Source organism: Rana temporaria, chromosome 4, assembly GCF_905171775.1.
Source record: "Rana temporaria chromosome 4, aRanTem1.1, whole genome shotgun sequence".
Lineage (NCBI taxonomy): Eukaryota > Metazoa > Chordata > Amphibia > Anura > Ranidae > Rana > Rana temporaria.
In genome coordinates this window covers 469,097,606-469,124,748 of record NC_053492.1, presented here as the reverse complement: position 1 = coordinate 469,124,748, position 27,143 = coordinate 469,097,606, and positions in this window count along the sequence as shown.

Sequence of the window (27,143 nt, the reverse complement as noted above, 5' to 3'; positions counted from 1 at the left end):
TAATACTTATTATATATAATATTTATTGTATTATGTATTTAGATTTATTAATATTAGTAGTAGTAATAGTAAAATCGTAGTAGTAGTATCATATTAGTAGAATTATTATCATTATTATATTATTATTATTGATATTAAGTACATTTTAATATTATTTTCAGCATTAATCATAGCAGTATTAATAGTAGAATGAATGACTTGTATAGCGCAACGCATGCGAACTGAATCGCCTCTGGGTGCTTTTTCCAGAATAGTATTATTATTATTATTATTATACATAGTAGTAGTATCATTGTAAGTAGAATTATTCATAATTAATATTATATCCCATCATGGGAGGAGGGAGGGTGTGTATTACAGTCTTGCAGCATTTGTTTGCCATCAGAACCTGGCAGGGGCGAGGAGAAGACTTTGGCCTTTCGGAGAAGCGATGAGTAACTTTCTAATTTAAGCGGTGAATAGTCTCCACAATGTGCGGATGAGGCCATGTATGAACAGAGGACGCGGCGGGCTCGCCCTCATCACACCGCGGCCGATTCACAAAGGTCACGGGTGGACTTTTCACAATTGGGTCCTTCTAGAAATGTCATTTCCATCTATTTATAAAGGGGCTCCGATATCTTCTCCACTTGTTTTGCTGTTATTGTAAAACAATATTCCACACTCTCCATTCCGCAGGCGATGTCAATTTATAAAGCAGCCTTCTTCTTCAATAAAAATGCGTCAGATTCTTACCGAAACATGACATGATTTTTATTGGTGGGGAGCTGTAGAAGAAGTGAGTTTAAAACTCCCCCTTTATCAGGGTTTGAAATCTTGGAGATAATACTGCTCAGGTAATTGGAAAAAAAAAACGAAGTTTAAGCCCTTCGGCCCAGATTCACAAAGCACTTACGCCGACGTATAACAAGTTACGCCGACGTAAGTGCAAATGTGCCCTCGTATTTGTGCCAGACCCACAAACTAATATGCGCCTAAAAACAGGCTACACCCCGCCGACGTATCTTGCTTATGCCGACGTAGGGTGGGCACACATTTAGGCTGGGTGCATGGTGCCGCTACCATTGATTAGCCATTCAAACATGCAAATGAGGGAAATACGGCGATTCACGAACGTGCGTGTGCCCGGCGCATGCTACGCGAGATGCGCGTAAGTTGTACGTCCGGCATAAAGTTATTCCCCATAAAGGAGGTGCAACCCAGCAACAGACATGCACAGGTCTGCACCAGGGAACACAAGCCGGCGTATTGTGCGTTGGAAGCCCGCCTAATTCAAAGTAGGAAGCAGGTGGGCGTCATCTATTTAAATTAAGCGTGACCCCATGTAAATTAATGGCCGGTCGAACTGGGAATGCGCGCGCATGCTCAGAATCACGTCGCATATACTACCTAAGATACGTTGGCGCAATGCCTACGACGTAAACGGAATTTACGCACAGCCCTATTCACGTGCGACTTACGTAAATTCCGACGGTCGTTCCGACGTCCATACCTTAACATGACTTACCCCTGCTTTATGAGGGGTAGAGTTACGCGGGTCGAACGCCTTACGTAAACAGCGTACATTAATACGCCGGGCGCAAGTACGTTCGGCGTATCTAGGTCATTTGCATATTTATAATGGGAACGCTGAATGCGTCCAGCGTAACTATGCGCCCACGATATGCCGGCGTAGGCAAGTTACGTCTGGAGGCTGAAGCCATGTTTTTGGACGTATCTTGCTTTGTGAATTGGCGTAAAGATGCGACGGTGCACATTGGAAATTACGGCGGCGTATCTGGAGATACGCCGGCGTAGAAGCTTTCTGAATCTGGCCCTAAATTTAGTCATTTAGTATTATTTGGTACAATTTGTGGTTGATGGTTTAACCGCTGCGATTAAGGAACAACATTTTATGCAAACGCATCAGGTGTTACACAAAACAGCGCATATTTTTTTTACTTGAAATAAATAATAAAAATAAAATAATAAAATTATTATTATTTTTTTGGTCACTGAGCGCAGGGGCTTAATAAGTATTCAAATGATAATGGGTATCTCCTGATTTTTTTTTATGTTTTTTTTTCCATCCTTAATCACAGCACATAAACCAGCAAATACAAATTATACCAAATAATACTAAATTATAAAATTATAACTCTTTAAAACTAAATTTAGTATTATTTGGTATCATTTGTGGTTGATGGTTTAACCGCTGTGATTAAGGAACTAGATTTTATGCACACATCAGCTGATATTTTTTATTTGAATTAATATTTTTTTTTTGGTTACTGAGTGCAGGTGCTTAATAAATATTCAAATGGTAATAAATATCTCCTGATTTATTTTTATTTTTTTTATTATCAAAGGAAAACTAGCCTAAACTAGGAAAATATATATATTTTAAATTTAGCTGTATATTTCTTGTTGCTACCATAATCTTCCACCAAAGAGCCCAAAATAAATTCTCCTCCCCCTGACGATCACAGCAATATCACATATGTGTATGTTAGATGTTGTTTGTACCTGCAGTCCAGCCCAAGATACAATATGTGCATTTTGTCCTATTTTAAACACACTGGCCCGGATTCAAAGAGCAATTGCGCCTGCGTAACCATAGTTACGCAGCGCAATTGCTTACTTGCGCCGGCGTAACGAATGCTCCTGATTCAGGAACCTCGTTACGCCAACTGCAGCCTAAGATATGCGTGGCATAAGGCTCTTATGCCCGCATATCTTAGGCTGCATTCTTGCGATGGCCACTAGGTGGCGTTCCCGTTGTGCTCAGCGTATAGTATGCAAATTGCATACTAACGCCGATTCACAACGTTACGCGAGCCCTGCTTGCGCAGTTTACGTCGTTTGCGTACAGCGGTTTTCGCGTAAGGCTGCCCCTGCTATTAGCAGGGGCAGCCAATGTTACGTATACCCGTCGTTCCCGCGTCGCGAAATTTAAAATTTACGTAGTTTGCGTAAGTGAATCGTGAATGGCGCTGGACGCCATTCACGTTCACTTTGAAGCAAATGACGTCCTTGCGACGTCATTTACCGCAATGCACGTCGGGAAAGTTTCCCGACGGAGCATGCGCTCTACGCTCGGCGCGCAGGAACGTGCCTAATTTAAATGATTCCCGCCCCCTACGGGATCATTTAAATTGCGCGCCCTTACGCCGGAAATTTTGCCGGAGCGCACACGCAATTTACGGAGCTCCGTGAATCGCAGGTAGCGCAGAAAATTTGCGGGGGCGCAGGGCAAAAACGGTGCCCTGCGCCTACGTAAAAAAAGCGCAGATGTTACTGAATCTTCCCCACTGGGCCAGATTCAGGTAGAAGTGCGGCGGCGTATCGTAGATACGTTACACCGCCGCAAGTTTTCATCGCAAGTGCCTAATTCACAAAGCACTTGCAATTAAAACCTACGCTGTCGGCCTCCGGCATAAGCCCGCGTAATTCAAATGGGCGTGTGCCATTTAAATTAGGCGCGCTCCCGCGCCGGACCTACTGCGCATGCTCCGTTTCGAAATTACCGCCGTGCTTTGCGGGAAGTGACATCATTTTTTCGAGCGGCGACGTGCGTAGCGTACTTCCGTATTCCCGGACGTGTTACGCGGGAATGACGGCCATACTTTAGACAGCAATACGATTGCTGACTAAAGTTAGGGCAGGTCAAATAACGACTAAAATTGCGACGGGAAACTTGACTACGGACAACGTAGCGAAAACGAAAATCCGTCGGGAATCCGCCGTAACTGCTAATTTGCATACCCGACGCTGGTTTACGACGCAAACTCCACCCAGCGGCAGCCGCGGTATTGCATCCTAAGATCCGACAGTGTAAAACAATTACACCTGTCGGATCTTAGGGATATCTATGCGTAACTGATTCTATGAATCAGCCGCATAGATAGAAACAGAGATACGACGGCGTATCAGGAGAAACGCTGTTGTATCTCTTTGGTGAATCTGGCCCACTAACACTAATACTAATTATATTTAAAAAAAAATCCTGCCCAAAATGTACCTGAACCTGACCTTTGCCCCTGACCTTGACCTTCGACCCTGACCTTGACCCAAACACCAACCCTGACACCGACCTGGATCAAACCTTGACCTAGGCATTTTTTATTTTATTTATTATTATTATTAATGTATTTATTTACACACAGTTGTTGTTTTTTCTCTCTCTGCAGGGAGAGAGAGAGATACAATATATCTTTCCTCTCCTTTCACAGAGATAGAGAAACAGGGGCGGGCTTCACAGTGACTGATCACTGTAATAGCCAATCAGAGGCTATAACAGTGATGAGGTGACCCGGAACTGGGCGTTCCTGGTCCCGATTGTTAGTACGGGACCTGGTGACTCTCGATGAGATCCCGGTCTCTGTGCTGGGAGCGCGCTGTGTGGCTTCACCGTCACCGTCCATGTTTTAATACATTTGGGGTGCACACCCTAATGCAATAAGCTGCACACACCTATGTGTCTATCTATTTAAAATAATGTTACTTTGTATCTCCTGTCTTAACAATGTTCATAAACAATGGCCCGGATTCAGAGAGCAATTGCGCCTGCGTAACCATAGTTGCGCAGCGCAATTGCTTACTTGCGCCGGCGTAACGAATGCTCCTGATTCAGGAACCTCGTTACGCCGACTGCAGCCTAAGATATGCGTGGCATAAGGCTCTTATGCCCGCATATCTTAGGCTGCATTCTTGTGATGGCCGCTAGGGGGCGCTCCCATTGTGCTCAGCGTATAGTATGCAAATTACATACTAACGCCGATTCACAACGTTACGCGAGCCCTGCGTACGCAGTTTACGTCGTTTCGTACGGCGGTTTTCGCGTAAGGCTGCCCCTGCTATTAGAAATTTGAACTTTACGTAGTTTGCGTAAGTGAATCGTGAATGGCGCTGGACGCCATTCACGTTCACTTTGAAGCAAATGATGTCCTTGCAACGTCATTTGCCGCAATGCACGTCGGGAAAGTTTCCCAACGGAGCATGCGCTCTACGATCGGCGCGGGAACGCGCCTAATTTAAATGATTCCCGCCCCTACGGGATCATTTAAATTGCGCGCGCTTACGCCGGGCATTTTGCCGGAGCGCCCACGCAATTTACGGAGCTACTGCTCCGTGAATCGCGGGTAGCGCAGAAAATTTGCGGGGGCGCAGGGCAAAAACGTTGCCCTGCGCCTCCGTAAAAACTGCGCAAAGGTACCTGAATCTACCCCAATGTTACTTTGTATCTCTCTATCTCATTGTTGTAGATGGCCCTGTTCTTTTACAGCAGTAACTTCTACATCTACTGTATTTACACAGCCACTCAGGGCAGCCATCAGAAATGTTGGGGCCCCTCACACAGCTTCAGGCATGGGCCACCTGGAGCACAAAACCAGGGGGGGGGGGGTTGGGGGGGGTGCTGCCATGAATTGAGAACTGGGGGGGCACTGCCATGAATTGAGAACTGGGGGGGCACTGCCATGAATTGAGAACCAGGGGGGCTGCCGCAAATTGAGAACTGGGGGGGGGGGGCTGGGGTTGCCGTTGTTTTCTCTCCTTTCACCGTCACATGAGAGGGGGGGGCCGGGGGACTACAGAAATTAGCCACGAGCTGAGAAGGGGGCAGCCGGGCCCCTGGGAACATTCGGGCCCCTTACAGGTGTAATGCCTGCAGGGCCGCCATCAGGAATTTTGGGGCTCCTTACACAGCTTCAGGCATGGGCCCCCTGCAGCAGAGAACCGGGGGGTGTGCTGCTACTGCAAATTGAGAAGCAGGGAGGAGTGCCACATGTTGAGAAGCGGGGGAAATGTTACAAGTTGAGAAGGTGGGGAGGCAACGAATTGAGAATGGGGGGGGCCGCCGCGAATCGAGAAGCTGGGGGGGCTGCCGCCGCAAATTAAGGTCGGCAGGGCTTTGGGTGCTCACAAACAAAAAAAAAAGGGGGGGTGCCACCGGGCCCCTTAGAGGTCGAGGGGGCTTTGGGTGCTGATGAAAAGAAAGGGGGATGCCATCCGGGGCCCTGGGGACCATCGGGCCCCTTAGAGGTCAGGGGGCTTTGGGTGCTGACGGAAAAAAAAGGGGGATGCCATCCGGGCCCCTGGGGACCACCGGGCCTCTTAGAGGTTGGGGGGCTTTGGGTGCTGACGAAAAAAAATAACAAAAAAATAATTAAAAGAGGGATGCCATCCAGGCCCCTTACAGGTTTACTGCCTGTACCCCCTGATGGCGGCCCTGAATGCCTGTACCCCCTGATGGCGGCCCTGAATGCCTGTACCCTCCTGATGGCGGCCCTGAATGCCTGTACCCCCCTGATGGCGGCCCTGAATGCCTGTACCCCCCTAATGGCGGCCCTGAATGCCTGTACCCCCCTGATGGCAGCCCTGCAGCCACTACTGGCTGTCATAAGAGCCACAGCCACTACTGCCACCCCCGTCTCCTCCCCCATTATTCTCTGTAGCCATCTAACAATCCTACAAGAGGTGAGAACCTCAACCATTTCCTGGTTCATCTCAGGATCATTCAGCGACGGAGCAGAGGGGGGGAAGATGGGACAATTGTGCCCCCTAGTGACAGGCGAGCTGCCAGTGACCCCCCTCCCCCGCTGGTTGCCTGTCTGTATCCAGAATACAGCAGATAAAGGCGACTATCAGCAATGTACAAGTCGGTTTATTACAGAGTGAGATAGGAGCCATCACTGCACAGAGGTGAGCGGAGTTCTTCCTCTGATCTTTCATTTTCATTTACGAACAGTAAACAAAGAAGAAAATTGCAACAAAAACGACGTGATAATAAAATGATTCCCGGAGATGACCCTGAAGAGAGCGACTTCTTTCTTTATTCCATTTATTCACAATATACAGAATTTCACCTACTAAAAGGTTTTTGAATTGTTGAGCATGCTACACAAAAACATCATCTATACAACCTCAACCCGATTGTGTGGTTATATATACACTATGGCCCAGATTCACAAAGCACTTACGCCGACGTATAATACGTTACGCCGACGTAAGTGCAAATGTGCGCCGGCGTATGTGTGCGGCAGACCCACGAACCAAAATGCACCTAAAAACAGGCTACACCCCGCCGACGTAGCTTGCTAGGGTGGGCGCACATATGGACTGGGCGCATGGTGCCGCTCCCATCGATTAGCCATTCAAACATGCAAATGAGGTAAATACGCCGATTCACGAATGTAGGCCACGCGAGATGCGAGAAAGTTGTACGTCCGGCGTAAAGTTATTCCCCATAAAGGAGGTGCAACCCGGCAACAGACATGCTCAGGTCTGCACCAGGGAACACAAGCCGGCGTATTGTGCGTTGGACTTGTGTCTGGCTGGGCGTACGTTATGTTCACGGTGTACGCAGTGATCCGGCGTAGCTTAGGCAGTTGTGCCGGCGTGGATGTGAGCAGGCGCAGGGGGTGCTGTGCTTGCGTCCACGTCACGGCACATGCGCAGTTCGTGATACGTACCTGTCTGGCGCTCGGCCCATCATTTGCATGGGGTCACGCCTCATTTGCATGGGTTCATGCCTACTTCCACCTACGCCGGCGTGCGCCTTCGAAACCCACACCACGCTGGCGCAGCGTTGGGAGCACTGGCTTGCTGAATGCAATGCTTGCCTCTCTGCGCTACGTTGGTGTAGCGTACAGTGTTTGCTTTGCTACGGCGGCGTAATGTGCGCCCTGCTCTCTGTGAATCTGGGCCAAAATGTGTGTAGCACCCCATTCCTCTGTCCTGCTGCAGACCCCCAACCAAAACCTGGCTGCAGGTCCCAGATGTCAAAATGACAGCCGGTGGTGGCTGTGTAAATACAGTAGATGTAGAAGTTACTGCTGTAAAAGAACAGGGCCATCTACAACAATGAGATAGTGAGGTACAAAGTGACATTGTTTATAAACATTGATCAGACAGGAGATACAAAGATACAAAGTAACATTGTTTGTAAACAATGATCAGATAGGAAATAGAGAGATACAAAGTAACATTGTTTATAAACAATGATCAGATAGGAAATAGAGAGATACAAAGTAACGTTGTTTATAAACATTGTTCAGACAGGAGATACAAAGTAACATTATTTCTCAAAATTGATTAGACAGGAGATACAAAGTAACATTGTTTATAAACATTGATCAGACAGGAGATACAAAGATACCAAGTAACATTTCTGTCTTTGCAGATGACACCAAGCTATGCAGTGGAATAACGTCCTTACAGGATGTCGCCAATTTACAAGTCGACCTCAATGTTCTGTCTGATTGGGCGACTAAGTGGCAGATGAGGTTTAATGCTGATAAATGTAAAGTTCTGCACTTGGGGGCTAAGAATATTCATCATACATACTAGGGGGGTACAACTGGGGGGGTCCGTAGTGGAGAAGGATCTGGGGGGGGTCCATAGTGGAGAAGGATCTGGGGGGGTCCGTAGTGGAGAAGGATCTGGGGGGATCCGTAGGGGAGAAGGATATGGGGGGGTCCGTAGTGGAGAAGGATCTGGGGGGGTCTGTAGTGGAGAAGGATCTGGGGCGGTCCGTAGGGGAGAAGGATATGGGGGGGTCCGTAGTGGAGAAGGATCTGGGGGGGTCTGTAGTGGAGAAGGATCTGGGGCGGTCCGTGGTGGAGAAGGATCTGGGGGGATCCGTAGGGGAGAAGGATCTGGGGGGGTCCGTAGTGGAGAAGGATATGGGGGGTCCGTAGTGGAGAAGGATATGGGGGGGTCCGTAGTGGAGAAGGATCTGGGGGGGTCCGTAGTGGAGAAGGATCTGGGGGGGTCCGTAGTGGAGAAGGATATGGGGGGTCCTTAGTGGAGAAGGATATGGGGGGTCCGTAGTGGAGAAGGATATGGGGGGGTCCGTAGTGGAGAAGGATCTGGGGGGGTCCATAGTGGAGAAGGATCAGGGGGGGTCCGTAGTGGAGAAGGATATGTGGGGGATCCGTAGGGGAGAAGGATATGGGGGGATCTGTAGGGGAAAAGGATATGGGGGGTCTGTAGTGGAGAAGGATCTGGGGGGGTCTGTAGTGGAGAAGGATATGGGGGGGTCTGTAGTGGAGAAGGGTCTGGGGGGGTCCGTAGAGAAGAAGGATATGGGGGGATCCGTAGGGGAAAAGGATATGGGGGGGTCTGTAGTGGAGAAGGATCTGGGGGGTCTGTAGTGGAGAAGGATATGGGGGGTCCGTAGTGGAGAAGGATCTGGGGGGGTCTGTAGTGGAGAAGGATATGGGGGGGTCCGTAGGGGAGAAGAATATGGGGGGTATACTTAGCATTGGCTGCGCCTGCTAATAGCATGAGCAGCCTTACGCGGAACCCGACGAACGCAAACAACGTAAACTGCGTACGCAGGGCGCGCGTATGGTTGTGAATCGGCGTTAGTATGCAATTTGCATATAATACGCTGACCACTACGGGAACGCCACCTAGTGGCCTGCGTAAGAATGCAGCCTACGATATGACGGCATAAGAGCCTTATGCCGCGCATATCTTAGGCTGCAGTCGGCGTATCGAGCTACCTGAATCAGGAGCATTCGATACGCCGGCGCAAGTAAGCAATTGCGCTGCGTAACAATGGTTACGCAGACGCAATTGCTTACTGAATCTACCCCCGTATATATACACACAGTGGGCCAGATCCACAAACGAATTACGCCGGCGTATCTATGGATACGCCACGTAATTTTTAAAATGCCCCGTCGTATCTGTGTTTTGTATCCACAAAACAAGATACGACTGAATCTGGGCTCGATCCGACTGACGTACGTCTTAGTACGCCGTCGGATCGTAGGTGCATATTTACGCTGGCCGCTAGGTGGCGTTTCCGTCGAATTCCGCGTCGAGTATGCAAATTAGCTATATACGGCAATCCACGAACGTACGTCCGGACGGCGCATTTTTTTTTTACGTCGTTTCCGTTCGGCTTTTTTCGGCGTATAGTTACCCCTGCTACATGAGGCGTATCCTATGTTAAGTATGGCCGTCGTTCCCGCGTCGAATTTTTAAAATGTTACGTCGTTTGCGTAAGTCATTCGCGAATAGGGCTTGGCGTAGAATGACGTCCACGTCGTAAGCATTGGCTTGTTGCGGGTTAATTTCGAGCATGCGCACTGGGATACCCCCACGGACGGCGCATGCGCAGTTAAAAAAAAACATCATTTACGTCGGGTCAAGACGTATTAACATAAAACACGCCCCCATCACATCCATTTTAATTGCGCGCCCTTACGCCGCTTAAGTTACACTACGCCGCCGTAACTTACGGCGGAAATTCTTTCAGGATACAAAAAAAAAAAGTTACGGCGGACGGAAGAATGCGCCGCGCTACGTGGATCTGCCCCAGTATGTATACAAGTAAACAATTTCAGCTCTCAGATAAGTTCCTTGTTAACAGAACTCAATAGCTCAATCTGGACTGGTCAGAGATATGTCTCCTCCCTTAACTCAATCTGAAGTTTCAATCAGACAAATCCAACCTCAAGGTGGGCAGCTATAGTGCTGTGCTGCCCCCTTAGATATCCCATACTGCCTTTGGCATTCACTGATACTGCATATACTATATATATATATATATAAAAATATAGCAATAAACGAAAAAACAACAACAGTTTAAAATAAAACTGACCCAGGTCCATTCCAGCGTCCCTTTAGTTTTCCTCTAAGGTGATAATAAAATCACCGACCTCTTAGTGATGGGAACTATGCGGCGGGAATGTCTCTGCGTATTCTGGGGGCGAGAATAGACTGTGCTATAAAGGGGCTCCAGATGGACGGAGCTAAATAAAGGAACAGTGGCAAGTAACAGCGCGATCTTCTATCTTCTGCCTTTACGTAGTCGGCGGATTGGCGGATCGCTCTCAGAGGACAGAAGTGTGAAAGTTGGCAGGGGGCCCTGTAAATGTTACAGACAGAGCCTGACTTGGAGGTGATGTGCCCTTTCCTAGGTGCCTGGCACTCCGATCATTAATCAGCAGGCTGGCAATCTGATCCCGGGACTTCGGATTGCCCTCACCCTACAGAAGGCTCCGCACATGTCCTTGAAGAGCCTTTCGCTGGCTGCATCCAATGGCCGCACCAAGATGGCCGAATGTATTTATTTGTGGGCTGACTCATGATCATTAGGGATCTTCTAATCCAAATACATTGCAAGGATTACTTACAACATACATATCATTATATACATATATATATATAGCTCTGACATATACCGCAGTGCTGTATGGAGAACACTGAGCCAGTCACATCAGTCTCTGCACCAGAGGAGCTTACACTCTAATGCCCCCCCCCCCCCATAACAGTCACACACTATTATTATTCATTTATATAGCTCTGACATATACCGCAGTGCTGTACAGAGAACACTGAGCCAGGTACATCAGTCTCTGCACCAGAGGAGCTTACACTCTAATGTCCCCCCCCCTCACCACCACCACATTATATTACTATATGATATATTATTATTATTATACTGTACATTTATATAGCTCTGACATATTCATAGTGATGTACAGAGAACACCGGACCAGTCCCATCAGTCTCTGTACCAGAGGAGCTTACACTCTAATTCCTCCCTCCTCCACTGTTGTTATAAATTTAAATAACTCTGACATATACCGCAGTGCTGTACAGAGAACACAGAGCCAGTCACATCAGCGTCTGCACCAGAGGAGCTTACACTCTAATGTCTAATTGTGTTTTGCATAATCTAGTAGTTTACTGATAATATAATTATGTTTCTTTGTATATAATTCTATTTATGTTATTTCCAGAAAAAAATAAATTTTCTTTTCTGATACTTGCTGATGTAAGCTTGTTTGTTTTTATCTATTTATATATATATATATTTTTTTTTGTTTGTTTGTTTGTTTATATGTAATATATTTTTCAATTATGTTGTATGTTTGTATGATTTTTAATAAACAAAATTTTACACTCGAATGTCTCCAACACAGTCACACATATATTTATTTTCATTTTTTTATATGTAATATATCTTTTAATTATGTTGTATGGGCTAGATTCACAGAGTTACGCCGGCGTATCAGTAGATACGCCGTCATAACTCTGAATCTACGCCGTCGTAATTTAAGCGTATTCTGGAGACCAGATACGCTTAAATTAGGCTAAGATACGAGCGGCGTAAGTCTCCTTTAAATGAATCACGCCCCCTACCCGCCCAATTTGAAATACGCGCCGAGAAATACACTACTTATGGCGCAAAATCTTCCTGGATTCTACCTAGAGCCAGGTAAGATACGGCGGCGTAGCGTATCTCTGATACGCTGCGCCTGGGCAATTCTATGTGAATCTGGCCCATTGTTCCCAATCTCTGACAACCACCTTTATTTTATCGGTCATTTCATACAATTTGATGGTGCCCCCCCCCCCCGGCCCTGAATCTCCTGACCCCCGGCTCTCTCCGGGAAATCCTCTTTCCGGGGTTATATGAGGGCGCAGCGTGTGTTTGTTTGTCTTGGTTGGGTTGCGTGCACCTTCTCTCCGGATACCCCACACGGAGGATTTCATTAATCTGGGAGAACGCTGAACATAAAACCATTAGTCTGTTTACATCTCCCTCCCAGCAAACAACCGCTCCTTCTAATGGGGCTAATCCGGGACCACACACGTGGCGCGGCGCCCTCCCCCCCCCCCTCTGCTCCAATACGCAGGTGATGTGTCTGGGTACCGAGTCTCCTGGATGGTTACACAACACCTTCCTATTCATGGCGGAGAGCATCATTATGTGCAACCCGGGCAGGCTTCCAGGACGGATTACTGGAGACAATGTAACCATTTCCTCTATAGTGCTGCGCCGTTCCTACGTCTTTTTTTTACGGGTCAGGAACTGTCCGGCGACTTCTGTCTAAATACAAGAGGCATGTGTTTTCTTATTCTAATCTGAGGGGTCTACCTGTAAAAAAAACTTTGTGTGGATGCAAACATGCCTCAAAAAGAAAATAATATATATCAGGCCTCGACAAAATCCGGGCGCCCGGTCGCAATTGCGACAAGAAATTTTGACCTGGCGCCCCGGGGAAGCTTAGGCCTGCAGAAAGCCGCAAAGCCGCGAGCCTTAATTACCTGTGTCTCCGCGTGCCCCCTACCTCCCCCCGCCGCGTGATCGCGGCAGGCCCGCGCCCGCCGGTAATTGAGGCTGCGGCTTTTCGTCCTTCTGCAGGCCTCAGCTTCCTCTGTGATCTGGCGCCATCTTGTGGTGGATGTTGGCATTACAATTAAAACAGCAGTTTTGATGTGTTTTTCACTGCCATCTCCTTCCCTCTAATTAGAACCCCCAAATATTATCTATATTTTTTATTCTAACACCCTAGAGAATAAAATGGCGGTCGTTGCAATACTTTCTGTCACACCGTATTTGCGCAGCGGTCTTACAAGCGCACTTTTTGGGGGAAAAATACACTTTTTTTTTATTAAAAAAATAAGACAACAGTAAAGTTATCCCCATTTTTTTTTATATTGTGAAAGATAATGTTACGCCGAGTAAATTGATACCCAACATGTCACGCTTCAAAATTGGGCCCGCTCATGGAATGGCGACAAACTTTTACCCTTTAAAATCTCCATAGGCGACTTTAAAAAATTCTACAGGTTGCATGTTTTGAGTTACAGAGGAGGTCCAGGGCTAGAATTATTGCTCTCGCTCTACCGATCGAGGCGATACCTCACATGTGTGGTTTGAATACCGTTTACATATGCGGGCGCTACTCACATATGCGTTCGCTTCTGCGCGCGAGCTTAGCGAGACGGGGCGCGTTTTCTGGCTCCTAACTTTTTTAGCTGGCTTCTAGATTCCAAGCAAATTTGTCAAACCCTGATATATATATATATTGGCCACTAGATGGAGCTGAGGAGCATATGCATTTCCTATGCTACTCAGCACCATCTAGTGGCTGTAATATTGTATTTTCTCTATTCACTGTTTCTTTTTCAATAAATAAACTGATTTGAAGAGATTACAGCCTAAGTACATTCGGTTTTCCCCTCAATGCGCACAGAACAAATTTACATGCAGTTTTAATGGGTGAAGAGCTATGTGAAATAACTGCACCCAAAAAATAAAAAAACATCTAATAAAGCTTACACTACCAATACATATACAGTTAAAAGTTGGATTGCGAGCATAATTCGCTCCAGAAGCATGCTTGTAATCCAAAGCACTTGTATATCAAAGCAAATTTTCCCATAAGAAATAATGGAAACTCAAACGATTCGTTCCACAACCATTTATTCATAGGTCCTTCAGTTTTATTGTGTAACCATAAAATGTCCGTCCACAAATGGAAGTCTCTACAAGGGGATTAGAAGCAAAATCCAGCAGGAGCCACAGAGTATAAAAGAGAAGAGAGGCGCCTCTAAGTGTAGCAATATGTTTCTAAATGTTGTACCTTCATTAAATGTAACCATATTGCTACACTTAGAGGCTCCTCTCTTCTCTTTTATACTCAGTTGTGACATGACGATACTTGTATATCAAGACAAAATCCCGCGATTCAGATACATTGTCATATCTTTGAGCGGGCGTAATGCATCTCCTATGCGCTACGCCGACGTAACATTGAGAGGCAAGTACTGTATTCAGAAAGCACTTGCTCCCAAAGTTACGTCGGCGTATCATAAATGGGCCGGCGTAAGCCCGTGTAATTCAAAGTAGCAAGGCAGTGGGCGTGTTGTATTGTAATGAAGCGTGACCCCATGTAAATGCATGTCCGATCGAACGGCGCATTCGCGCGCATGCTCAGAATCACGTCGCAAATACTCCCTAAGATACGTCGGCTCAATGCTTTGTCGACGTGAACGTAACCTACGCCCAGCCCCATTCACGTACGACTTACGCAAACTACATAAAATACGACGCTGTTCCGACGTTTCCGACATCCATACCTTTAACATGACTTACCCCTGCTTTATGAGGGGTAAACTTACGCTGGACATACGCCTTACGTAAACGGCATAGCTAAATCCGACGGGCGCAAGTACGTTTGTGAATCGGCGTATCTAGGTCATTTGCATATTGTACGCGTAAATCTACGGAAGCGCCCCTAGCGGCCAGCGTAAATATGCACCCAAGATACGACGGCGTAAGAGACTTACGTCGGTCGTATCTTGGCCAAATTCAGGCGTAACTGCCTTTCTAAATAAGCGCATAGATACGACGGAGATACGCCGTCGTAAGTCCTTTCTGAATCCCGGCCAATGTCTTTAAAAATGTTGCTTGTCTTATAAAACGCTCTCAAGCCAAGTTACTCTCAAACCAAGGTTTTACAGTGTGTGTGTGTGTATATATATATATATATATATATTGGCCACTAGATGGAGCTGAGGAGCATACACATTTCCTACGATACTCAGCACCATCTAGTGGCTGTAATATGTTATTTTCTCTATTCACTGCTTCTTTTTCAATAAATATCATCTGATTTGCCGAGATTACAGCCTAAGTACATTTGGTTTTCCCCTCAATGCGCACAGAACGAATTTACATGCAGTTTTAATGGGTAAAGAGCTATGTGAAATAACTGTACCCAAAAAATGAAAAAACATCTAATAAAGCTTACGCTACAAATACATATAGCGAATTACTGACCTTTTCTAAATCTAATTGATTCATCCAATTATATACCCTGCCAAGTCCTCAGCCTGCATCTGTTTTGCTGGTCAGGAACTGTCCAGCAACTTCTGTCTAAATACAAGAGGTATGTGTATTCTTATAGCAATCTGAGAGTCTACGTGTGAAAAAAAAAAATGTCATGTGGATGCCTTCAGCATTCACACAGATCCAACGAATGCTCACCATATTGCTTGTAATATGATTTTCTCCTATGATCATCGGCTCTGGTGTGGATTTTTGGGGGAACTCCACGCCATTTTTTTTTTACATTTAGGGTGGAGTTTCCCTTAAAATCCACACCAGACCTGAAGGGTCTGGTATGGATATTTGGGGGGAACCCCACGTCATTTTTTTTTTAAATTGACGGCGGGGTTCCCCTTAATATCCATATCAGACCTGAAGGGCCCCCTCTGACACACCCTCGTACGTCACTGGGAAAAACCGGGAAACCCGTCTTTCCCAGTGACGTACGAGGGGGCGTCAGAGGGGGCGGGGTCACGTGACGGGTGGCCGCTTCCCCTATATAAGAAATGTCACAGCTCCAGCGCGTCATTCCGCTGGGCTGTGTCCAGCGGAGAGAGGAGCTCGCCTGCTGCGCTCTGGATTGATGGATCTTCTCATCGTTGGACCGGGCCGCTGATCACCCGTCGCTGGAGAGATCATCCGTCGCTGGATAGAAGACCACGTTGGAGCGGGGGGCCGGGCCGAGAGTGGATTCACATCGCTGGATTTTTTTTTTCTACGGTGTCTGTGTGTGTGTTTTTTTAACTATTTACACTTCCTTCGTGAAATGGTAGAGGTACAGTGTACCCCATTACCAATTCACATAGGGGGGGCCAGGATCTGGGGGTTCCCTTTGTTAAAGGGGTCTTACAGATTCTGATAAGCCCCCCGCCCGCAGACCCCCACAACCACCGGGCAAGGATTGTGGGGATGAGGCCCTTGTCTCCATCAACATGGGGACATCCTCCCCATGTTGAGGGCATGTGGCCTGGTGCGGTTCAGGAGAGGGGGGGGGGCCGCACTCTGTCCCCCCCTCTTTTCTGCGGCCGGCCAGGTTAACGTGCTCGGATAAGGGTCTGGTGTAGATTTTTGGGGGAACTCCACGACATTTTTTTTTAAATTTGGGGTGGAGTTCCCCTTAAAATCCACACCAGACCTGATATATATATATATATATATATATATATATATATATATATATATATATATATATACACATACATATATATATATATATTATGGCCACTAGATGGAGCTGATGATCAGAGGAAATAATTATATTAATTATATTACAAGCATATCTTAATAAAAAAAAATACATTATGACCCCTAGATGGGGCTGATAATCATAGAAAATAATCATATTACAAGCATACCTCAATAAAAAAAAAAAATACAGATGTAGCTGACAATCATAGATGATAACCATATTACATATTACAAACATATCTCAATTAAAAAAAAGACATTGGAGCCACTAGATGGAGCTGATGAGCATAGGAAATAATCATGTTACAAACATACACCAATTAAAAAAATAAACAAGCAAGCAGTAAATCAGTATTGCAGGTGAGTTATGTCCTTTTGGGAGGAGAATTTAGCTTCAGGGCTGTGGTTGCGACTATTCAGTTATAGCGGGGAGAGGTTTCCATATCTTCAGCTTCTGTATCACATCACTGGCTGGCAGTTGTCGCACAGCTAGGACCACGAGAGGGCATGCTGGGACTTGTAGTTCCACAATGCATGAGCAATCACATCATCGAAAAATGCAGAAATAAAGTTCAATGTCAATAAAGTAATAATATAATAATATAATAATAGATGTGTTCTCCAATGTCTTAATGGACGGCTTATTGCTGAGCTTAGCGTCTTCTGAGCTCGGAATTCATAGGAAGCAAATCCACAAAGCACATCCGGCTTCCAGAAAGTGAGAAAAATCTCCTTAAATATCAATCCAGCTCAGAGATTTCTGCTACGTGTCGTCTGACCAATGATGAGGGAACGCGGCCAGCTGAGCACTGAGACCTGGAGAGAGGACAATGGCTGCACTGAATGGCGCCGACAGACAGAAAGTGGCTGAAAGATCCATTTCCTTTTCCTCTTCATTTCCTTTTCCCTTTCTTTTTCCTTTTCCTCTTCATTTCCTTTTCCCTTTCTTTTTCCTTTTCCTCTTCATTTCCCTTTCTTTTTCCTTTTCCTCTTCATTTCCTTTTCCCTTTCTATTTCCTTTTCTAATGAGCACAATAATGAAAAAAAAAATTGGGATGGAAACTCCACTTTAAGTTTCTTTTCCTCTTCCTTTTCGTTTCCCTTTTATTTTCATTTTCTTATCTTTCCATTTCCTTTTCCTCTTCCTTTTTTTCCCTTTCCTTTTCCCTTTCCCTTCTTTTTCCCTTTCTTTTTCTTTCCTTTCATTTCCCTTTTCTTTCTTTTCCCTTTTCTTTCCTTTCCCTTTTCATTTCCTTTTCCTCTTGTTTCCCTTCCCTTTTTCTTTTATTTTCTTTCCTTTCACATCCTTTTCCCTTTCTTTCCTTTCCTTTCTTTTTCTTTTTTTCCTTTCCTTTTCCTTAACTTTCCTTTACATTCTTTTCCTTTTCCTTTTCTCTTCAATTCCTTTTCCTTTTCTTAACTTTCCTTTAGTTCTCCTCTTCCTTTCCTTTTCACTTTGCTTAACTTTCCCTTAACGTTCCCTTTCCTTTCCCTCCCTTTTCCCTTTCCCTTTTTCACATTCTTTTCCCTTTTCTTTCATTTCCCTTTCCTTTATCTCTTCTTTTCCTTTCTCTTCCCTTACCTCTTGTGAATTTATTTTCCTTTTCTTTAATTTCTGCTACGTGTCGTCTGACCAATGATGAGGGAACGCGGCCAGCTGAGCACTGAGACCTGGAGAGAGGACAATGACTGCACTGAATGCCGCCGACAGACAGAAAGTGGCTGAAAGATCCATTTCCTTTTCCTCTTCATTTCCTTTTCCCTTTCTTTTTCCTTTTCCTCTTCATTTCCTTTTCCCTTTCTTTTTCCTTTTCCTCTTCATTTCCCTTTCTTTTTCCTTTTCCTCTTCATTTCCTTTTCCCTTTCTATTTCCTTTTCTAATGAGCACAATAATGAAAAAAAAAATTGGGATGGAAACTCCACTTTAAGTTTCTTTTCCTCTTCCTTTTCGTTTCCCTTTTATTTTCATTTTCTTATCTTTCCATTTCCTTTTCCTCTTCCTTTTTTTCCCTTTCCTTTTCCCTTTCCCTTCTTTTTCCCTTTCTTTTTCTTTCCTTTCATTTCCCTTTTCTTTCTTTTCCCTTTTCTTTCCTTTCCCTTTTCATTTCCTTTTCCTCTTGTTTCCCTTCCCTTTTTCTTTTATTTTCTTTCCTTTCACATCCTTTTCCCTTTCTTTCCTTTCCTTTCTTTTTCTTTTTTTCCTTTCCTTTTCCTTAACTTTCCTTTACATTCTTTTCCTTTTCCTTTTCTCTTCAATTCCTTTTCCTTTTCTTAACTTTCCTTTAGTTCTCCTCTTCCTTTCCTTTTCACTTTGCTTAACTTTCCCTTAACGTTCCCTTTCCTTTCCCTCCCTTTTCCCTTTCCCTTTTTCACATTCTTTTCCCTTTTCTTTCATTTCCCTTTCCTTTATCTCTTCTTTTCCTTTCTCTTCCCTTACCTCTTGTGAATTTATTTTCCTTTTCTTTAATTTCTGCTACGTGTCGTCTGACCAATGATGAGGGAACGCGGCCAGCTGAGCACTGAGACCTGGAGAGAGGACAATGACTGCACTGAATGCCGCCGACAGACAGAAAGTGGCTGAAAGATCCATTTCCTTTTCCTCTTCATTTCCTTTTCCCTTTCTTTTTCCTTTTCCTCTTCATTTCCTTTTCCCTTTCTTTTTCCTCTTCATTTCCTTTTCCCTTTCGTTTTCCTTTTCCTCTTCATTTCCTTTTCCCTTTCTATTTCCTTTTCTAATGAGCACAATAATGAAAAAAAAAAATTGGGATGGAAACTCCACTTTAAGTTTCTTTTCCTCTTCCTTTTCGTTTCCCTTTTATTTTCATTTTCTTATCTTTCCATTTCCCTTTCCTCTTCCTTTTTTTCCCTTTCCTTTTCCCTTTCCCTTCTTTTTCCCTTTCTTTTTCTTTCCTTTCATTTCCCTTTTCTTTCTTTTCCCTTTTCTTTCCTTTCCCTTTTCATTTCCTTTTCCTCTTGTTTCCCTTCCCTTTTTCTTTTATTTTCTTTCCTTTCACATCCTTTTCCCTTTCTTTCCTTTCCTTTCTTTTTCTTTTTTTCCTTTCCTTTTCCTTAACTTTCCTTTACATTCTTTTCCTTTTCCTTTTCTCTTCAATTCCTTTTCCTTTTCTTAACTTTCCTTTACATTCTTTTCCTTTTCCTTTTCTCTTCAATTCCTTTTCCTTTTCTTAACTTTCCTTTAGTTTTCCTCTTCCTTTTCCTTTTCTCTTCAATTCCTTTTCCTTTTCTTAACTTTCCTTTAGTTCTCCTCTTCCTTTCCTTTTCACTTTGCTTAACTTTCCCTTAACGTTCCCTTTCCTTTCCTTTCCCTCCCTTTTCCCTTTCCCTTTTTCACATTCTTTTCCCTTTTCTTTCATTTCCCTTTCCTTTATCTCTTCTTTTCCTTTCTCTTCCCTTACCTCTTGTGTATTTATTTTCCTTTTCTTTAATTTCTGCTACGTGTCGTCTGACCAATGATGAGGGAACGCGGCCAGCTGAGCACTGAGACCTGGAGAGAGGACAATGACTGCACTGAATGCCGCCGACAGACAGAAAGTGGCTGAAAGATCCATTTCCTTTTCCTCTTCATTTCCTTTTCCCTTTCTTTTTCCTTTTCCTCTTCATTTCCTTTTCCCTTTCTTTTTCCTCTTCATTTCCTTTTCCCTTTCGTTTTCCTTTTCCTCTTCATTTCCTTTTCCCTTTCTTTTTCCTTTTATAATGAGCACAATAATGAAAAAAAAATTGGGATGGAAACTCCACTTTAAGTTTCTTTTCCTCTTCCTTTTCTTTTCCCTTTTATTTTCATTTTCTTATCTTTCCATTTCCTTTTCCTCTTCCTTTTTTTCCCTTTCCTTTTCCCTTTCCCTTCTTTTTCCCTTTCTTTTTCTTTCCTTTCATTTCCCTTTTCTTTCTTTTCCCTTTTCTTTCCTTTCCCTTTTCATTTCCTTTTCCTCTTGTTTCCCTTCCCTTTTTCTTTTCTTTTCTTTTCTTTCCTTTCACATCCTTTTCCCTTTCTTTCCTTTCCTTTCCTTTCTTTTTCTTTTTTTCCTTTCCTTTCCTTTTCCTTAACTTTCCTTTTACTTTCTTTTCCTCTTCCTTTTCTCTTCAATTCCTTTTCCTTTTCTTAACTTTCCTTTAGTTTTCCTCTTCCTTTCCTTTTCACTTTGCTTAACTTTCCCTTAACGTTCCCTTTCCTTTCCTTTCCTTTCCCTCCCTTTTCCCTTTCCCTTTTTCACATTCTTTTCCCTTTTCTTTCATTTCCCTTTCCTTTATCTCTTCTTTTCTTTTCTCTTCCCTTACCTCTTGTGAATTTCTTTTCCTTTTCTTTAATTTCTGCTACGTGTCGTCTGACCAATGATGAGGGAACGCGGCCAGCTGAGCACTGAGACCTGTAGAGAGGACAATGAATGCACTGAATGCCGCCGACAGACAGAAAGTGGCTGAAAGATCCATTTCCTTTTCCTCTTCATTTCCTTTTCCCTTTCTTTTTCCTTTTCCTCTTCATTTCCTTTTCCCTTTCTTTTTCCTTTTCCTCTTCATTTCCTTTTCCCTTTCTTTTTCCTTTTCCTCTTCATTTCCTTTTCCCTTTCTTTTGCCTTTTCCTCTTCCTTTCCTTTTCCCTTCCTTTCCTTTTCCCTTTCTTTTTCCTTTTCCTCTTCATTTCCTTTTCCCTTTCTTTTTCCTTTTCCTCTCCCTTTCCTTTTCCCTTTCTTTCCTTATCCTCTACCTTTCCCCTCTCCTTTCCTTTCCTTAACTTTTCTTTTCCTTTCCTTAAAGTGGAGTTCCAACCACAATTAGCATTTTTTAAATGTATGTCTTTTCATCCTGCGTTTTTTTAATATAAATCCGGTCACTTACTATTTTACAATCCGCCGCCGCTCCGCATAGTTATTCAAAAAAGATAGTTTATAAAACTATGTCCACACCGTTGTCATTTTGCGTGTGGGCATTGTGAAGCCCACAAGCACTTACTTCCTCGAAGTCTTGGATGGGGAGTGATAATTGGGTAGCGCACTGCATCCTGGGAAATGATGACACACATTTCCCAGGAGCATTGGAGGGAGATGATGTCAGAATCCTAAGTGATTCCAAAGGCAGATTTCATGGGACTGCATAGCAACAGGCATTTTTTTCTTTTTTTTCTTTTTTAGGTCTAACCACTTCTCTACTTTGGGTGTTTTTCAGATTTGGTGTTTACAAGACTAAAACAGTTTTTTTTGCTAGAAAATTACTTAAAACCCACAAACATTATATATTTTTTTTTTCTAATACCCTAGAGCAGTGATGGCGAACCTTGGCACTCCAGATGTGTTAGAACTACATTTCCCATGATGCTCATGCACTCTGCAGTGAAGTGGAGCATCATGGGAAATGTAGTTCCAAAACATCTGGGGTGCCAAGGTTCGCCATCACTGCCCTAGAGAATAAAATGGCGATCATTGCAATACTTTTTGTCACACCATATTTGCGCAGCGGTCCTACAAGCGCACTTTTTTTGAAAAAAAAACACTTTTTTGAATTAAAAAATAAGACAGCAATAAATTTGGCCCAATTTTTTTATATATTGTGAAAGATAATGTTACGCCGAGTAAAATGGTACCCAACATGTCACGCTTACAAATTGCGCCCGCTCGTGGCATGGCGTCAAACTTTTACCCTTAAAAATCTCGATAGGCGACGTTTAAAAAATTCTACAGGTTGCATTTTTTGAGCTACAGAGTAGCTCTAGGGCTAGAATTATTGCTCTCGCTCTAACGATCGCGGCGATACCTCACTTGTGTCGTTTGAACACCGTTTTCATATGCGGGCGCTACTCGCGTATGCGTTCGCTTCTGCGCACGAGCTCGTCGGGACGGGGCGCTTTAAAAAAAATTTTTTTTTTTCTTATTTATTTTTATTTATTTTATTATTTTTTACACTGGAAAACAAATAAAAAAAACAATGATCACTTTTATTCCTATTACAAGGAATGTAAACATCCCTTGTAATAGAAAAAAGCATGACAGGTCCTCTTAAATATGAGATCTGGGGTCAAAAAGACCTCAGATCTCATATTTAGGCTTAAATGCAAAAAAAAAAAAAATTTGAAAATGTCATTTTTTCAAATGACAAAAAAAAAAATGTTTATTTAAGAGGCTGGGCGGGACTGACGTTTTGACGTCACTTCCGCCCAGCAGAGCTATGGGGACAGGCGAAGGAGATTATTCCTTCACTCGCAACCCCGCTCATCTGACGAACGGGCGTGATCTCCTCCGCCGCTACCGACGGCTCCGGTAAGCGGCGGAGGGCGCGGGAGAGCGGCGGGAGGGGGGGGCCCCTCTCTCGCCGCCGATAACGGCGATCTCGTGGCGAATCCGCCGCGGAGACTGCCGTTATCGTGTACCGGACCGCGCACACTAAAGATGGATACTTCGGTTGTGGCAGCAGCTGCTGCCGTTACCGAGATATCTATCTTTAAAGTTAGGCCGTATAAAGACGTACAGCGGTCTGGAAGTGGCTAATGAGCACAATAATGAAAAAAAATGGATGGAACTTTAAGTTTCTTTTCCTTTTCCTTTTCTTTTCCCTTTTATTTTCATTTTCTTATCTTTCCATTTCCTTTTCCTCTTCCTTTTTTTCCCCTTTCCAATTCCATTTCCCTTCCTTTTCCCTTTCCTTTTCTTTCCTTTCATTTCCCTTTTCTTTCTTTTCCCTTTTCTTTCCTTTCCCTTTCCTTTTCCTCTTGTTTCCCTTCCCTTTTTCTTTCTTTTTTTCTTTTCTTTTCTTTCACATCCTTTTCCCTTTCTTGACTTTCCTTTCTTTTTTTCTTTTTCCTTTCCTTTCCTTTTCCTTAACTTTCCTTTACTTTCTTTTCCTCTTCCTTTTCTCTTCAATTCCTTTTCCTTTTCTTAACTTTCCTTTAGTTTTCCTCTTCCTTTCCTTTTCACTTTGCTTAACTTTCCCTTAACGTTCCCTTTCCTTTCCTTTCCTTTCCTTTCCCTCCCTTTTCCCTTTCCTTTTTTCACATTCTTTTCCCTTTTCTTTCATTTCCCTTTCCTTTTTTCACATTCGTTTCCCTTTTCTCTCATTTCCCTTTCCTTTATTTCTTATTTTCCTTTCTCTTCCCTTACCTCTTGTGAATTTCTTTTCCTTTTCTTTCATTTCCTTTTTCCTTTCTTTCCTTTTCTTGCTTTTTATTTTCTTTTCTTTTTTCTTTTTCCTTCCTCATTCCTTTTCCTTTTCCTTCTCCTTAACTTTCCTTTTTCCTCTTCCTTTCCATAACTTTAATTTTCCTCTTCCTTTACTTTCCTTTCCTTTTCCCTTTCCTTAACTTTCTGTTTCCTTTTCCTCTTCCTTTTTTCCCCTTTTCTTTTCCCTTTCCTTTCCCTCCCTTTTCCCTTTTAGTTCCTTTCTTTTCCCTTTCCTTTTCCTTTCCCTCTTCTTTACCTTCCCTTACCTTCCCTTTTTTATTTATTTTCTTTCATTTCCTTTTCCCTTTCATTTCTTTCCTTTTCCTTTTTTTTATTCCTTTTCCTTTTTCCTTCATTTTCCCTTTCCCCCTTCCTTTTCCTTCTTCTTAACTTTCTTTTCCTTTTCAGTTAATTTCCTTTTTCTTTCCTTAACTTTCCTTTTTCCTCTTCCTTTTCTTAACTCTCCTTTACTTTTCCTCTTCCTTTCCTTTTTCCCTTTTCTTTTTTTCTTTTTCCTTCATTTCCCCTTTCTCCTTTTCCATGTTCTTTCATTTTCCTTCTCCTTAACTTTCTTTTCCTCTTCCTTTTTTTCCCCTTTTCTTTTCCCTTTCCTTTCCCTTTTTTTCCTTTCTTTTCCCTTTCCTCTTCCTTGCCTCTTCCTTTCCTTAACTCTCCTTTACTTTTCCTCTTCCCTTCCTTTCCTTTCTTTTTCTTTTTTTCTTTTTCCTTAATTTCCCCTTTCCATTTACTTTCCTTTTCCTTAACTTTCTTTTCCTCTTCCTTTTCTCTTCATTTCCTTTTCCTTTATTTTTCTTTTCCTTTATTTTTCCCTTTCCTTTCTTTTCCCTTTCAGTTAATTTCCCTTTCCTTTTTCTTTCCTTAACTTTCCTTTTTCCTCTTCCTTTCCTTAACTCTCCTTTACTTTTCCTCTTCCTTTCATTTCCTTTTTACTTTTCTTTCTCCTTCATTTCCCCTTTCCCCTTTTCCCTTTCCTTTCCTTTTCCTTAACTTTATTTTCCTCTTCCTTTTCTCTTCATTTCCTTTTCCTTTATTTTTCCATTTCCTTTATTTTCCTTTTTTTTTAAGTGGTGCAGTAGGCTAATATTTGCAACTCAGGCAGAATTCTTGTTTTGTTGTGAGGTAGATGGAAAACTTGGCAAGGATCACTTTTATCTCTTTTTATGGCTTTACTTCCTCAATTAACTCTGTATAGAGTGTGAAGGGCACAGAATATCCAATAACGTAGGTATAGTAGGTATAAGAGCGATCGTTGTCTGTTGGTGAAGGTCAATGGAACGTCCTTATTTTCTAAGTATTTTCTGGTCTTCTCCAGAGATCCTCCATACAGACAGTCCATCATCCTTCACTGCTTTGCTCTCTTTGGATGTATCCTTCTTTCTTTTCAGTTTATGTTTGTATGTGTGTTTCTGTGTATTTACTTATCTGTCTGTCTATCTGTGTCTGTCTCTCTCGGTATGTATCTCGCTATGGCGTCCCCCCCTCTGTGATATTTGCTTGGCTCCTATTTATAATCAGGATGGGAAATGTCAATACTAACACCTCGTTACGAAGCTGCTCTGGGCTCCAATCCGCCATATTTCCACTATTAGGAGAGATTATCCCGGCTTCATCTATTTTGTTGCAAAATCATTTTTACATCAATTTCTATGTCTGATTCGTGGGAAATGAAACAAAGAGTTTAATTGACCCCAAACCTGACATATAATGTCATTTTTTTGCCCCAGGTACAAGAGTGACCCCCAGAGATCTACCCCAGGTACTGCAATGACACCCAGAGATCTGCCCCAGGTACTGCAGTGACACCTGAAGATCTGCCCCAGGTGCAGCAGTGACACCCAGAGATCTGTCCCAGGTGCAGCAGTGACACCCAGAGATCTGCCCCAGGTACATCAGTGACACCCAGAGATCTGCCCCAGGTACAGCAGTGACACCCAGAGATCTGCCCCAGGTGCAGCAGTGACACCCAGAGATCTGCCCCAGGTACTGCAGTGACACCCAGAGATCTGCCCCAGGTACTGCAGTGACACCTGAAGATCTGCCCCAGGTGCAGCAGTGACACCCAGAGATCTGCCCCAGGTACTGCAGTGACACCCAGAGATCTTCCCCAGGTACCGCAGTGACACCCAGAGATCTGCCCCAGGTATAGCAGTGACACCCAGAAATCTGCCCCAGGTACAGCAGTGACACCTCAGGTACAGCAGTGACACCCATAGATCTGCCCCAGGTACAACAGTGACACCTAGAGATCTGACCCAGGTACAGCAGTGACACCCAGAGATCTGCCCCAGGTACAGCAGTGACACCCAGAGATCTGCCCCAGGTACAGCAGTGACACCTAGAGATCTGCCCCAGGTACAGCAGTGACCCCCAGAGATCTTCCCCAGGTACAACAGTGACACCCAGAGATCTGCCCCAGGTACAGCAGTGACCCCCAGAGATCTGCCCCAGGTACAGCAGTGACACCTAGAGATCTGCCCCAGGTACAGCAGAGACAACCAGAGATCTGACCCAGGTACAGCAGTGACACCCAGAGATCTGCCCCAGGTACTGCAGTGACACCCAGAGATCTTCCCCAGGTACAACAGTGACCCCCAGAGATCTTCCCCAGGTACAACAGTGACACCCAGAGATCTGCCCCAGGTACAGCAGTGACACCCAGAGATCTGCCCCAGGTACAACAGTGACACCCAGAGATCTGCCCCAGGTACTGCAGTGACACCCAGAGATCTGCCCCAGGTACAGCAGTGACACTCAGAGATCTGCCCCAGGTGCAGCAGTGACACCCAGAGATCTGCCCCAGGTACAACAGTGACACCCAGAGATCTGCCCCAGGTACTGCAGTGACACCCAGAGATCTGCCCCAGGTACAGCAGTGACACCTAGAGATCTGCCCCAGGTACTGCAGTGACACCCAGAGATCTGCCCCAGGTGCAGCAGTGACACCCAGAGATCTGCCCCAGGTACAGCAGTGACACCCAGAGATCTGCCCTAGGTACTGTAGTGACACACAGAGATCTGCCCCAGGTACAGCAGTGACACCCAGAGATCTGCCCCAGGTGCAGCAGTGACACTCAGAGATCTGCTCCAGGTACAGCAGTGACACCTCAGGTACAGCAGTGTCATCCAGAGATCTGCCCCAGGTACAGCAG